The sequence below is a fragment of the Syngnathus floridae genome, chromosome 3 (assembly GCF_059516105.1).
Source record: "Syngnathus floridae isolate MCC-2025c chromosome 3, RoL_Sflo_1.0, whole genome shotgun sequence".
In the NCBI taxonomy this organism is placed as follows: domain Eukaryota; kingdom Metazoa; phylum Chordata; class Actinopteri; order Syngnathiformes; family Syngnathidae; genus Syngnathus; species Syngnathus floridae.
Genome location: NC_142415.1, coordinates 12,473,890 through 12,489,968, shown reverse-complemented (window position 1 = coordinate 12,489,968; position 16,079 = coordinate 12,473,890). Strand labels below are relative to the sequence as shown.

Genomic DNA, 16,079 nt, shown 5'->3' with positions numbered 1-16,079 from the left:
AAATGAGCAGACATCTAACAATAATATTCCTCGTTAATAATGCAGCCTAGGCTCTTAGCTAAGATCGAGTTTAAAAAAAAATCTGGAAAAAAAGTTATGGCTTGTCTCGATATGGAATCTTTGATCTCTAAATACTCATCCCTGTCCATTTCGTCCGTTTCCCTTTGTGCTTTGTTTGGGGTTCGATTTGTGCACGCCCCTGTCGGATGCACGCACACACATAAATATAACAACAATAATAATACTAATACGACTAATAATGAAAAACTGTTGAGAGATGCTTGTGCGTTCACGTGCGCCATGTTCGTGTATTTTTTTTAAATATACTGTACAGTCAGCCTATATTTTAATTTTTGCACTTGAAGCCACTATTTGTGCCTTTGTTGCGTCCGCGGACTGTTCTATCGCCACAGGTTGTGTTCAATGTGCAGTGCCACTGGTGGATGTGCCGCCTATTGAAATTGGCACGTGGACGCTTACCCTTCCCACAGAGAGGCGCAATTGAAAGCAGCTCACACAAAAGCACCCCCCCCCACACACACACACACACATACACACTTTTGGTAACCCCCCTTTTCAGAGAGGCCCTAAAAGCATGAAGCGCCCCTTCCACCTAGACGACAGACCCCCCCTCCGCCGCCCACAGCCCACCCCTCAGCTGATGATGATGGACTAATGTCACTCGGGCCTTTTCGCATACACTTTGGTAAACTCCGCTCTTGCACTGACGGGCTTTGCAGGACTGCCTCCATACAAGCCTCAAATTACAACGGCCTCTCTTTTATTATCTCCAAGCCCCTCGCACGCTATTTTCAACCTATTCATTTTTACAATGTCTTCTTCCCGAGAGAGCAGACATGTCGCAAATCCTCCAGATTCCTGCACTCTGCCAAAGCAGTGCAAACCATGCACTTGTGCGTGCGCGCGCGCGCGAGTGTTTTCCTTCTTAAAAACAGGTATCATTGCATGCCTCAACTTGTGGACGGCAAGTGTGCTGGAAATGCCAGGATGCAACGTAGCATATATTTTAGCAGTGTGATGGCGGTTGGGTGGGGGGGTTGCGTGCACGGGACCTTAAGATCATCGCAAGCTTTCACATCCATAACCTTATAAAGTAAATATAAAATCAAGTCCTGCGCCGGTTTACACGTGCAGGTCTATTTAAAACAATTCTTTCGGTGTCATGTAAGTCATGTTTGGACTAACCCTATAGGCGTTACGATCTGACCTGTACTGGAATGTATTACAGCGGAGAATATCCAATCCACACTGTTTCCGTAAACATGGCACCTTACGTGATCGCTTCAAGATGCCCCCTGGAGTTTCTGGACTGTATATATAGAGAGCATAAAATAAGCACAACATCATCGTCACAATGCATTAAATGTATTTTTGCGCAATATAGACACAGAGGACAGTGGGTATAAATATTAAATACTTTATTATACAAGAGAGAGGGGAATATAGTGTATATCTCTCATAAAAGTGAGTTTAGCAATTTCCACAAAGCAAATACAGCATCGTGAGATTATAGGAAGAGCAACCTCACTCTTCCTAACTTTTTTTTGTTATTAAATTTAAAAAAGGATTTAATGGCGTTATTTGTTCGCAATACGATGACATGCTCTATGTTCCTCACTATCAGATTCATCTCTTCCATGTTTGACACTTGCCCCAATAGCTATAGATCTCTCCTCCCCCATGCAACGCAAAGGACATTTTTTTTTACAAGCGAAAAATAGACCTCACTGTATTTACACACAACTAAAACAAACAGTGTATTACAGCCCCTAAAATACAATAGCATCATCCGAGGAATTTCCATTTCACTTTAAAATATTTGAAAATGTTTGCCCCTCTTCAGTGACGTAATAATAATGTATGTTAAACGACCGATGTACATTTATTAACGTGTCATAGCGAAACATCTCTCATAAATTCATTCATTTCTCTCTTACAGTATGTTAATAAAAAAAATGCTCCTACACAAGCTCAAATGCGCATTACGTTGTTAGTTTAAAAATATGTTAATATCAACTAACATTCCCATGGAGTCGTGTGAATTATATATGGCGATATAGCGGTATTTTCTACAAGTGCACCATTGAGTGACAATTTCACATCGATTGTGTATTTATCAAGTCACATTTGAGCGCTTTTATCATGGACGCACTTTTGCAACCGCGAGTAAAATTCCCCTGTAGATGATGTTCTATGACAGCGTGTATAATTAATATTTCTTTAAAAAATAAAAAGCACAGCATTTACATTAGGCTGAATAGCGATATTCTCTCCCTGCCGCTTTTTACTTTTTTAAGCTGCTCAACTGTACAGTGACCGAGTCATCGCGAACTCATGCATGGAAGAAGGAGTGGGAGAAATAACTAAAGTAAACCTACATCATACATCGCTTTATGTGTGCGAATCACGTGCAAAACGAGCGTTAAAAAGTATTTTTTTTAAAAAAATCACAAGTGGTTTTCAAAGGCGAGAAAAAGTGTATTGGGGGAGAACAAGCCGAGCGGATGCGAAGCCTCGCACGCAGCGTGGAGCTCGGCGGCCAGCCAGCGTTCACTTTCACTAATCAAACTCTTACTTCCCGCCTCTCTTAATTCCATATTTTCTATTCCTGATCATTACTTTCCTCTTTTTCTCGCCCTTCCTTGTATCTATCCATCCTCCCTCCCTCCTCTTCCTCCCTCCTCCTCGCCCTCCCTCCGCCGGCTCTCCTCTGCTGAATCTTATTGATCCACAAGGCGGCTAATTAGCCCTTCCCTTCGTGCCTGTGTAATGAAGCACATGCGCACTGAATTAATCACAGCCATTTTTTTCTCGCAGGAAACTAATTAGCAGGAATAAAGATCCAAAGAGTTTTTTCTTCCCCCAATCATCAGATCTCACTTTCACCTCTTCCTCGCGCGCCTCCAACTCCGGACTCGGCTGCTTTGCATCCAAATTATTTTTGATATCGCCTTTAACAACTAATAGCTACCTACTTGCGCCCCTTTTCCAGCCAAGCACTCGGCAACAACAATGATCTTTCTTTTTTTTCGGCCACCCCCGAGCGCAAACTGACCGAAAGGGGACTCTTCTCGCCTTGATGGGATCTTTAGCTCCATCGTCTCGCAACTGGATTAAAACGCGATCATCACAAAGCGGCAAATTGTAAGTTTCAACTTTGTCTCCTTTTTTTGTGTTGTTGTTCCTGCGCGATCCTATTCTCTCTCTCAGCTTCTTTCCTTCTCCGTGGCGGTGGACTTGTAGCGGATCTGGTCCCCCCCTTTCAAAAACTCACAATCTGGGTGCAAGAAAGGCTCTTTTCATGCAAGTTTCGGGCTTTATTCGAGATTTTTGGCTGCCTCGAAGGCGTTGTGTCGTTACCTGCGTTCACATCAGCGCTCGTCCTCTCCTCTTCGTCCGCGGACGAGAACAAGCGGATCATTCGAGACGAAGAAAAAGAAGCGCTTTTAAACCAGATTCGGGCTTTTTGGATGGGACGGGGACGTGCGTGGAGGGGTCGTGGATGTCGAGAGACGTGTTTCGGGATTTGCAGGGATCTGGCAGCAGCGGCTCGTCACGGAGCGCTGCCGGGGAAGGCGCTCCAAGTCCAGCCTGTTGGCTCCGCGTCGGTCCGGCGACTCTTTCGCGGATCTCGCAGCTCTCGCTTTTCGCATATTGTACAAAAACATTTAAAAGCATGACCGTCCGAAGAAAGGGCTTTGGTATTGTGGTTTACGAGATCCTTTCCCCTGGAATCTTTTCTTTTCTTTTTTTTTCTTTTTTTTTTTGAGCCCTCCGCTCCGAATCACGGCCACTCTCCCCCCCTCGGCTTCATCCCACCTAAGCTCGGCTCGGCTGGGCTCGTCTCCTTCATTCGGTCCCGGCTCTTTGCTTCTTTCGAGCCTTGTATTTTTTTAAGTCAATTCTCAGCCGTTCCCAGACCAAGTCCCGTGCAAATCGATCCGGCGTGAGTGTGCGTGCGCGCGTGCACGTGACGTGCAAGTGCGTGCGTGCGTGCGGGCTATGAAAAAAGGGAGCCCGGGGTTCTCCTTCATGACAGCAGCGGATCAGGCGGGACCGCCAGCCAAGCAACCCTGCAAAGTGCATGCTGGCTCTCAGGCAACACGGGGCTGCGGCGGGTTCCCCTGCACGCACTACAAGCACTTGACTGCAGACCTCCAAGAGGACTGGAATCAATGCATTGGCCCATTCCTATGATGGAAACTTGACATTGTGCAAGTCACATTTTTAAGGCACGTAGCACGCATAATGAGATCGGAGTTTTTGGAGGAACAGGCCAAAGATGTGAAACACAGAATGCATATCAGTATCTTAAAATCACCCAAATGTGCATTTTTTTCCAAGTCAGTTTTGATTGTCGAAGGAGAGGCAAGAGGAGGATTTGTTAGCAGTGGCTCGGCTGTTTTACACAGAGGGAGTGAGGATGGTGTGTGTTCGAGGTGGGGGTGTAGGTCAGACAGCAAGAAACAAGGGGAACAAGGGTCACCGAGCGAGTGCACAGATAAAAAAGCAAGGAGAGGAAACCCCCTCGCCAAACAGCCGTGGGACTATGTCAGGGCTTGGGGGTGGTGGGGGGAAGTGTGTGTGTGTGTGTGTGGGGGGGGGGGGGGGGTGCGTAGAGAAACAGGGTGATGTTGTTGTTTTTTTGGCTGAGGGGGTAGAGCAAAACACACTGGTCAGTAGCAATATGTGAGAATGCCTGTAGTTGAGGTAAGAAGTGAAAATAATAGTGCTGTAAAAGGTGTTAATGTATATTGCAATGAGGAGGAAAAAAGTGGATGGTGGGGGTCCGAGGGTGTTTTAGGGGTGGTAGGGGTCAGATAGCCATGGGTCATAGAGGAGGAATCAGGGGAAGAGGTCAGATAAACACATCCCTACCTCTCAGAGTAGAGAGAAGCAGCCACATTGAGATTGAAAGCCATGTTTATTGTTCTTATTTTTTTCCGTATCATTAGTTGAAATCAGTCATGCTTATGTAAGTCTGCGATTTTTGCATGTTGGCAGATTTTTGTACATTTGGACAGCAGCGATGCGAGCGTGAAAAGCACGCATGTAGATTTCTAGTGATCAGCCTTCCTCCCCTGTCACGCCAACACTCTTCTTCCTCTTCGTGCTCCTCCTCCTCGTCCTCCTCGTCTCCCTTTTTCTGTTACAAAACAGACACGGGGAAATATTTACCTCAGCCGTATTTTCTGTCTCGCATCTTTGTCATATTGTCAGTAGATTATAAACCCTGTAAGGTCTACCGGTCTAGTATTGTAGAATGATAGGTTGAGCGTGTGTGTGTGTGTGTGTGTGTTTGTGTGAGAGAAAGTGCGTGCGTGTGTGTGTGTGTTTGTGTGTGCGTATGTGTGTTTTGTCCATTGCCGAGTTGCAAGGAGTTAAATATGACACAATGGCTTTGATGACATGTATGAAAAAAATTATTGAAAATGCACCATTTTAATTTTACACGTAAGACTCGGTGGTGTGGCGTTATTGACATCATAAGTGTTATGTCTAGAATATGTTTTGCATTTTTCAATAATGAAATGTAATTTTGTTTTTTATGCTAGAATTACATTTCTGGGTTGTTATTTTAATTTTTTTATTTAATGCAATTTAAATTGAATTAGATTTTTTTAACAAATGTCATTTTGCGTTCTAAATTGTTAATCATGAATAAAATATTTTTCTGTAAAGATAGATATGTATAGATTAATTAAAAAATGCATTTTTGCATATGCTGAATAAACGTGATTTGTGATGATTTAAGTGAATGCACTGCATGTCTGTGTGCCTTTGCCGTTGTGAGCATTTGTCAATTTTAAGCATTTTCATGTGAGCAGACGCTAGCGCAACGATGAGGCTTTTTATTTTTTGTTCTTTCACATCTCGGCATATTTGTGCATTTGGCGAGCGTACAAACACTAGCGGAGACTATAGATAGGCTTGCGGTAGTATGGCGGTAGCACCGAGCCAAGGGAGGTCGCCGCCTCCGGCAGTGGTAACCCCTTCCCTCCCTTTCTTTCCCTTTTCCCTCCCTCCCTCGCTGGCTATCTGCTCCTCAGTGTGTCTCCGAATACTGTAGCTCCCTCCTTACCACCCACCTTCCTGTTGGCGGGCACTGGACCAGCAGGGGAGCTCGCTGACATGTCCCTGGTCACAGGGAGTCCTCTTTGGTTGAGCACTAGGATAATGGGGGCTCGTACCAAATGATAATTAAACGGCACCAATATGTGAAATTGGTAAAAATGCCAAATAGAAGTTTCTTTGTCACACCACTAATGTTGCCTGTTGTGTGGATATATGTTCAATAAAGAAGGCACATGTACGTGTGAGCGAAGAGGGCGCCGTAGACGCAGCCGGCCGTTTGAATCTGACCCGTGCTTTTGAATATACAAGGCCATATGCGTTAGAAAGACCAGTTCTTCCAGTTGTCCTGCAGCTGAGGCGGCGCGGCGCAACGCGACGCGTCGTACTATCAGAAAGAGAGCTGGCGGTGGGCAGGACCTCTGCTCAGCAGCAGGGTGGAGGTAGGAGGAGGATAAAGGAGGGTGGGATGACATGACTGCCGTGCTCTCAGGTGTGTGTGTGCGTGTGTGTTCTCTGCTGTATTCTTAATGGCAGTGTCCAAACAGGCTTCACTTCCCCTTCGGCTTTTCTCTCCGATTCCTCCCTGTCTCCTCTTTTTCTCCTCCTTACTTTGTCAGTGACATCCTCATATAAGCAAGTCTGGCAGAGTTTTTCTGTGGTTTGCTATCATGTTAACAATCATGGTTAAATCACCACAGGACACCTAGATTTACGACTCTAAAGCAGGGTGTTTGTGCAGCTGCATTAAGACTGCTTTGTATTATTTTAAACATGAACCATATTTGTCCAGAATGATGCCTCGCTAGATTTTCCCCTATTTATATTTTTGTTCTACTGTTGTATTTAAAAATATATCATCCTGTGTTTCTATGCAGATGAATCAGTTGACCTACAATGACGTGGTATGCTCACATTATTCACGAGTCACTGTCTGTGAGGATTGCAAATTTGAAATACCCTCGCAGACGAGGACACGGTGATATGTCTCATGAATTTGTACAAATCTGTATTCCAATTGTTAAAAAAAAAAAAAAAAATCTGACTATGGAGGGGACTAGAATCTTAATCCTGCTTTGTCAGTTTTATACCGTTGACTGTCAGGAGCAGAGCCATGTGATCCATACCTGCTCAGAAGTGGCAGCGTAGTACAGAAAGAGCGTGTGTGTGTGTGGTGTGCGTGTGTGTGTGTCGTAGTCTGTGTGCAGAAAAGCAGCGACATCCTATTTTGGGCCGCAGCAGCTAGCATGGAGTGTTGCGGGATGGGAGATAGGACAGATTGGCATCATTAGACGACACGATTACACACCAGGCGAAGAACCGGGCTCCGAGGGCTGCATTAAGAAAAAAAAAAAAAAAAAATGGACCATAGCCACACGGCATAAACCCACCCCTCCCTCGGACCCTGGAGGCCAGCATTCCACCCTCCGCGCTGGCGCTTATCATCACAAAGGACAGAATGCATAAAATATGGAGGACGCTTAGACAGGTCGGCTTTCTCTCGCCGTACTGAGCCCTGGAACAATACATGGGCCCCTCTGGCCTGTGACTCTGACGACACATACGCTGTCTTTTTATCCTCCCCTATTCCTTTGTCATCCTCTTCCTCTTCCTTTATGTTACTGTTCTCTGCAGAGTGATAACCGCACGGGCATTGTTTATCAGTGCCTGGGAAATCTGTGTTGTGTAACCAAAGTGTACAGGAACTATTTCACATACACTATGTATTTTTATTTTTAAATAGCTGTATTTTTTAAAATATTATCCTATTATACTCTTCACTTAGCCCTTTACTGACCTTATATTTTGTTTCCGGTTATAAATAGCTAAATACCGTTTGGTGATTTGCAATTCAAGCAATCACGGTGTCACTTTTTATTTATTTACTTATTTATTTATTTATTTATTTATTTATTTATTGTCTCATCGTTAATTTACAGCGAGGTCACCTAGCCACTGCCAACACACTGCCAGCATTGAGTAAATGCAATGTGTGTTTTTATCCTTTGCTTGTATAGAGCTGCTTTTGAAGGTTGCATGAATGTGAAAGAGATATGAACAATGTACTGCACTACTGCCACGTACTGTACTCACTATTTATTGATGTTTTACTAAAAATAGCTTTTAAATTGATCTAGGGTTTTTGTGTCTTGTTTGAGATCATATTTTGATGATTTTGCAACTAGTCTGTCATTCCTTAATTTTCAGTAAATTCTTCACTTCTCTGTGAGCTGCACTCTCGCATTATTTTGTTACAAATTTTACTGTCATGTTTGTCTCTCCATGCATGCTCGCGATAGCCGAGTTGTCCAAATGTAGTGTTCGGATGTGCCGGACCTGAGGTCTGTGGCACTTCCTCTCTGTGTACTTTACATCTTATCCTCCTTGGGATTACGGCGAGAAGAAAAGAAAAGAGCCAATGCTGGAGCGCCCTCTCGCTCTTACACCCTTTTCCTCATTTTTCACCATTCACGCGCACAATCAAATCCCGACAAAAAGTGTAATTCACTTGCAAATGTGCAGTAGCCATGTCCATGCTGGATGTGAGGGGGAAAGAGAGGGAGAAGTGAAGCGAGCGAGGGAGGCAGGGAAGGAGGGGCTGGGATGCAAAGACATAAAGAGCACACGGCGGCGTGTTTCACTGAGAGAAGAGGCTGAAGTGAAGCTACCGGCTGCCTCTTTCTGGTCAGGAAACAAAACTCCATCCGCCCCTTGATAGATTCATAGGAGCTTGACGCACAGCTATTGTTGTTTTTCTTTTCTCTTAAACAAATCTTCCATACCGTCTATGAGAACCACCATATGCTAGATGTATACAATTTCCTATTTGTCATCTCCAGTGCCCCGGGGCGACTGTCAGGCCAGCAGTAAAGGGGTTAAAGAGCAGGGCTAGCCCTGTTTTTTCTCTGCGGCCCTCTTTGCCATTGTTGCGGTGGAATTGAGCTTAGTGTACCTCACTTGACCACAGCACAAGCAATAAAATGGCCTCTAAGTGCTGTAGCCTATGTATAGTGCAGAACCAGGGTGTCAGTTCCATTCTATAGCCTCCTTGGTTGCGTTTCTTTTTTGTTTGCACTTTCACGTACACCTGTGTGGAATATTTTGGGGGAGTCCGTGGATGTTTTCACTATTTTTATACCTTTCCCATCCGATGCACTATACAGTAGGCTGTTCCGCCATGTGCGACTGACTAGTTTTCCTGTATGCAAATTGGCAAAACAGAATGTCTCAGTGAAAAGCCTATTTGCTATTTAGCAGGCAACTTGCAGTTTGTAGTTACGTGCAATATTTGGAATTTTGGTTCGAAATGACTTTTTTGTCACACACTTATCAGAAATATTTTATAGTATGAATCAAGGTCATACTAATTACCTCATAGGGCAGATTACTGAACTCCAAAACAATTCTTTACATACATTTGCATTCAACCGAAGGATTATATTTCATTACGTGTGCCAAATGCAATGCAAATTTTAAGGCTGCTGCAGTCGCCAACCTTACATTTAGATCTGGCGGCTGTTATATTATTTTACGCTTGTGTTCACTTGATTTTTGTGACAATAATGATGCAAATATCATGAATAATTTAGTTTTTCAGGTTTGAGAATGTACGATATCAACGCACCGTGTCGACGGCGCCGCGTTTGATTGCAGAGATGATTGTTTATAGCCCACCGTCGCAGACGTCGTAATTAAAAAGAAGATATACTCTGCGTGTCTGCCGCCATGCTGGCTTGTCAAATAAGCATATAGTAGTGAGCATGTCAGTGGATTTATGAAAGATTTCTGAATTATAAATGTCACTGTCTCAATGATGTGTAAACCTTTTATGCCGGGTGTAGCACAGCCTGTGTTAAACGTTACTCCGAGCTATAATCAAACCAATATTCACCTACAATGCCGCAGTGCAATCTCAGGCAAACATTGCCATTGCCTTCAGTGGGGTGGTCTGCTAAAAAGTGCAGCTTTTGTTCCCCATGCACTTGACGTTTACAGTTTGGAAAGATCCTGTTGCCATATATCTCTGGCCTTGTAAAAGCTACAGCCAGTTTCCTTGGATTCCATTGCCTTGGGTATATTTTTGTAGATTGTGCTTTGAGGGACAGGGATATGCTAAATCACTAGTTCTACCATGTTTTAAAACATTAGTGTGTCAAATAATTTACAGAAAGGCCATTAATCTATTCTAGCCCCCCCCCAAATGTTATGCATTTGTTAAGAAGTAAACCACAACAATATAACCACAGTATATTTTTATTTATTGAACCATACAGTAATGACAATAGACCGTAAGTAATTCAACCACTTACAGCACATTTTTTGCATCAGTTCAATAGACATGCTGCTGGTCCTTCTGGGGTGTGCACCATGGCCACTTGGGGGCAGTATAATAGACACACTGAGACGGTCACAGCTTCTCAGTGAGCTGCAGTATTAATCTTTCGGCACAGAAAATAAGCAATATATTGATGTGAGTAATTTATTTTATGTCTAACGACGATTGCATCTCAAATAGTGTGATGTGTGTCGTTGTGCACTAGTATAGTGTTTTTACCACTACATACTATGTGTACCCACAACAAATGCGGTGTCTGGTCTACCCTACTGTAAATGAACAAACATAAGGACCTTGGTGTCTCATAATAAATTGATTCAAGTGAAGGCTCCCACAAAGAACAATAAAATATGCGCCTACATGGGGAAATGCAGTGTCTCCTAGCAAAAATTATATTTTACTGTATGCGTCTGTAGTTTCACAGCAGTTTTTTTTACATGTGGCACTTCACCTTTTCTAGCAGCATATCACATTTGCTATTTTGTATCCAGTGGCCCGTAGCGGGGACATTGCTGTGTGATTTAAATATTTAACATGGAGAACCGCTGTGACTGCTTTCTTTTCATTCAGATATGCAATCACACAGAGCAGAGATTGGGCCTAGGTGGTCCACAGGGAATGGGTCAGGTCCCTTGGGGATACAGCGGAGCCAGACGGCTGTGACAGACAGGTGACCTCGGCCTTGTGATGTCGTTTACCTCGTCTGGTCGCCATGGCATCCATTTGTCTTAATGAAAGAAGATGGAGAGGCGAGCTACGTTTTGCAGCTATTCACATTTTGCAATTTAGGAATGTTCACATTATTTCAGATGATGGGTCTGAGAGTGACTGATATCACTGGTATGCTGAAACTGTTTTGTTAAATGGTGAAAGAAAACAGCCAGGCCATGTAAGGAAGTCATCTTGCGCTAACAGTTAGAATCTAAACAGATACAGTTTTTTACACCGCACTAACGCACAGCGTTTCCCCTCCATACACACATTGACAAAGTCACACACATCCTTTGTTTAAAATAAGTTGATTTTGGCATGCATCAGTACAGATTGACTCAAGGTGCGTAACTGTATGCGGAGAAGAGCAGCAAAATGGGCCCCTCTCACTCTCTCATTGCTTGCTTTGTGTTGCGGCCAGGTGTTTCCTCATGTCGGATCTTGCCCCCATGTCACATGTCACGGTGAGTGATGTGTTTCTAGTATTAGTCTGAACATTTTTTGTAGCCTAGAATGCATTGTCAGAAATTCTGAATTGAGGATAAAGGCATTGACACCTTGCAATTCGTTTATCTTGCACGTGCACGTCTCAAAGAAGTGTGTGATCAGTTCGGTTAGACCCTTCAGTTACCCTCGAGTCCTTTATTAGACTGCTCTTAAATTTCAGAAAGGGCCCTTTTGATTGACTACTCCCCAGTGTACAAAACAAGGCAGGCTTAGAAGAATTGACCTCAAACACTTTCGGTATGAACGAGAACAGATTGTGGTCCAAAACGTGTGACCTTTGACCTGCAGTATTTCCACAGAAAGTCTTCCTGGAGAGGTGCAAATTCCATTTCTGTAGGTGTATTAGCAGTATGTCCCAATATTTTTTGGCCATCAAGCTTTGTTTACACTATAGATGATATGACTTTAGAGGAAGTGCTGCAAAGAGCGAAGCATTGGTCAGGGACAGGAAAGGGGGGGTTGCAGACACAAGTCCCATCACTTCCTTCCTTTATATTGGCCTTCTTTTTTTTTTTTTTTTTTTAACGAATCATCATTGTCAGAATAACATTAGGCAGAAAGGGAAGTGTAGGACTGAGGATGAATTTCCATCAAAACAGTTTTAAAAGAAAAAAAAGACCTTAAGCTTTTCGAGTATGTAAAACGTGACAGCGTGTCTGTTATCAAGCCCCGTGTAAAGCAACCTTGTGTAAATGTGGCCTATCTCGTTAATCAGTTCAGAGTGTTTTGCCAAAACTGCAGTTCTCATCTCACCATGTGACAGGCAACCTAAAACAAGGCTGCATGTTTTGACCCTGATCTGGAGAAAACAGTCATTTCTCACACGTTGCGAACCTGCTGCTTCCTCAGGACATCTCTGTGCACGGTCACGTGCGCATATGCCCGCATGCATGTTTGTCCTCTGTGCTATATCTGCATGCGTTGTTTCCTCTCTTCCCAAATAATGTGGAAGCAAACAGCAAGGCGACACCTGCACCCCTTGTGCCCGTAGAGTCCTGCGGTTAGGTTGAGATCTGCTCAGTGTCACGCGACTCTGTGGGTCTTTAACAGGAAGCAAGGGGGGGACTTGCTGTTTCACAATCTTTCGAGAAACGAGAAGCAAGTAGTACACAGCGTGTGGTGTGATTCGCTTTGGGTGATGCATGCAAGCTTTGGGCGCGATCACAGGGCGAGTATGGTGCTGCCTTGAGATGAGAGTGACTTAAACCCGCTTTGGTTTGCGAGTGCAGACCTGAGATATGAGCGCTGTATGGTGGAAGTGAACTCAGCTCAACTCACTTTCACAATGGGCAGCGCTTTGGCAAATCGTGGCGAATTGTTCCAAAAAGAGGCTTGGAGCTGTTTATTGCCACCGCCAGTTAAAGTTTACTGTCAAACTAAACTTGAGAATTACGCCGTTTGCAATTAAAAGAACCACATAGCTTTGCCCATATTGAGTGTTATTCTTCCTCATCGATATACACATTACAACATTTGTTGTTTTATGAGCAAAGGCTAAAATGGAATGACGGCATTTTTATTTCCGTGGGAAAACACGATTTGATATACAAGTATTTTTTACACAACAACTTCAACTCGTATCCAGGACCCCTGTGATAAGTGGACCCTGGAGGCCTGCTGGAGGCGGTGGAGGTGTGGTGATTTTTGGCATGGCTTGTGTCAGCGCGTTTAGTGTTTACTGTGAGGGCATTTATATGCAAATGGTGAACAAGCCATTGGGATGGCTAATTACAGTGGGGGCCTTTGTGTGTGCCAGCCTGTCACAAGCTGGCAGTTTGCGAGCACGCCGGCCCCGGACTTCCCCTGCTTGTTTACTCATTGTCTTTCCTTATTACCCCCTCATTGACACGCCCCTTCTTGTGTGGCCCGGTTGTTTGCTCGCATGCTCGCTCCTCCCCCTGTGATGTTCGAGTTTATGTAGTAGATTTTAAAGACCAGCAATATGGCCTTGTTCACTTCCTCTTTCATCAGGTGGGCCCGGCACTGCTTTGACATCGCAAGCCTATCCGCCAGACTACGCAACGTACGTTCAGCCTTGCAGTATTCTCTCCTATAGCTGATGTGCCGCTAATTTTGTGGGTTTATAAAAATGCATTTAGGTCAGGTACTAATGCTATGCAAATTTATGAGCAGGCGGAAGCAAATATTAACTTGTAGAGTCACTGATATTCAAAGGATGGGGACAAAGGTACGCCTCCCTCACCTGTCATATGTGAGGGTTTTTATTCCTTCTCTGAGTCAGTCAGAACAGCATGAAGCCCTTCCTAACGACCCCCCCCCCCACACACACACATAATTCCATAGAACTTAGGGGTGTCTGAAATAGAGATGTTCCTCCAGCCCAACGGTTACTATTTGTAGCAACAGAACCACAGATGCATGTTTGTGTTAAAAGGGTTTCGTGATTAAAGACGATTCTTGTGAATTTTGCAAATGGAGAAGATGCAGTAAATAAGCCGCGCTTGTATGTGCACTCATACATTGCGCATCATCTGATCATGTGATCAAGGAGCAAAGACAGGGGCAAAGACAGGCCAGGTTGTCTCCTGTTCAAAAAGCTCAAATTGAAAAGCAGCACCTTAAATCAATATTTTCTTCTTTTCTTCCTCTCGCTCCGATTTGGTTCCTCTCACAATTTTCACGTGTTTTTCAACAACTTCTTCTCATTGTATGCTTTGTTGTAAGTGCCCTTTTGTAGTACGAAATCTCGACTGACTATACAACCGTATCAAACCGGCTAGGCAAGATTCTTATGGAATTATTTGCCTTGTGCTAAAACAAAGAAAGAGAAAAGAGTGCAAACTTCTGGCTTTGTGTTCCCGCTCCACTTCCCTTAAGTGAAGTGTCATTTATTTTTCTGTAGCTTGTGAACCATTTGTGTCCTTCTCTGTGTGCGACACAAAACTAACTCACAAATCGGGTGCTAATCGTGAACTGTTATATTTTGAGCCAAGTGTTTCAAGCAGAAAATTCCAGGTAACTCCTGACAGTATGATTGGAAACAGTAAAACGTGATCCGGTGTGTGTTTCTACAGCTGGGTGTGTAGGCGGGATGGTGATAGCTGTGTCATAGTGTGACATCATTCAGTATTTTTTGGATTCCAGAGTCACAAGTTGTAAAGATACTAGAACAACTGATTTATGGTATGCCGCTATTCCACTCGTCTATTATATTAGTAATTACAGTTGTACACTGCTTAAAATTGTTGGTTATATATAATAATACATTTGCATCATTTAGAGGCTACGTAGTTAGTTGCTAAGTGCTCGACTCCACTCATCCACTAGCGACAATATTGATTAATTGTCTCATCATGCGCAACTGGTGGAGGACATTTGCTTGTAACAAAATCAAAATCCTCTTCTATTTGGAGATTTGTTTAAATGTTCAACTTTTGCAAGTCTGTTGCCCTTTCAATGTGTTGATCATGTTGTTCAGGACACACATTTTATCAGGGCAAATCAAGCTTGACGTACTCCACTGCTACTTGTACCCAATGAAAGGGAAGGAAAAACTGTGAATCAGTTTTGCTGGTGCCGTTTTAAATTTGTGACAAATGAAACAACAACATTCCAACAAAACAAAATTGTAACACTTGGTTGTAAAGGCTCTCTCGGGGCGCTGCACTGGCCAATGAAGCTTGAAGAAAGGCTGAGTGTGAGGGAACAGCTGCTCCTTGCTGTCTCTGCTTCTGAACGTGGCCTGTCTGACAGTAGCCAGGCAGAAATACGAGGCCTCCCTCGACTTCTGTCCCGAGAAACAAGGAAAAGGGACCAGGCGGGACATACGCTAGCTCTTCTCTGTGCTCCACAGTATTAAAAAAAGAGACATTTTTCCCCAGCTCATTCACTTCAGCCTTTATCGCATATACTGTGCTCTTCAGCCTTCAGCATGGAATCATCGCTTGCTTGATTTCGCTTGTCTTTTTTCCCCCTACGCTTTCATGAGATGTTTTAGTCAAATTGTCACAATTAGTCTGTCAATCTGGCTCTCCTTTTTTTTCTCAAACTTCCCTTTTTCTCTCAACATGTTGCTGTAAGCCCGGCCTTCCTGACAGCTCCTCTCTTGTCTCCCCATTTCCTCCCCACATTTCTCGCCTTCTTTTCTGCCTTTTGCGGCCATGTTCAAATCCTAGCAGAGCAGAGAAAGGCATTCAGCGCCATAATCCCGGCTGCCTCCATCAGGAATGCTAATACATGTGATTGTGTGACCTGCCGAAGGCCGGCAACATCTGCAGCGGCCTATGGCGAGCCCCCGCCCTGCCCCCTGCCTTTGAGCGCTCACTCACAGCCATTATTTGATTGTTTCACTTCACGCCTGTGACTGGGCACAGCAGTTAACCCTGTAATGCTCACAGCGGCAAGCTGCGGAGCTGAACAGAAGGCCGGAGAGGAGCATACTGCGGAGGGCTTTCAAGACAAGAGCTTTCCC

The 16,079-nt window shown here is 44.1% G+C and overlaps 1 protein-coding gene and 1 long non-coding RNA gene across 7 annotated transcripts in view; one reads left to right on the top strand and one right to left on the bottom strand.

Annotated features, from left to right (window-relative positions):
• zfhx3b (zinc finger homeobox 3b) overlaps positions 1-16,079 on the top strand; it is a 292,407-nt gene that overhangs the window by 159,402 nt on the left and 116,926 nt on the right. For 2 of the 6 annotated variants that reach the window (XM_088370363.1, XM_088370362.1), the window contains exon 1: positions 2,676-3,165. The exons of 3 other annotated variants lie outside the window; for them this stretch is intronic. The gene's annotated coding sequence lies outside the window, so the exon portion shown is untranslated. Of the gene's footprint in view, positions 1-2,675; positions 3,166-11,561; positions 11,605-16,079 lie in introns of those variants that run through there. One more of the 6 variants, XM_088370364.1, reaches the window with a different exon arrangement.
• On the bottom strand, positions 2,466-4,191 carry LOC148400581 (uncharacterized). Its single transcript, XR_015857401.1, has 2 exons — positions 3,382-4,191; positions 2,466-3,298 (listed from the first exon to the last, which is right to left on the bottom strand). It is a non-coding gene; the product is annotated as an uncharacterized LOC148400581 (long non-coding RNA).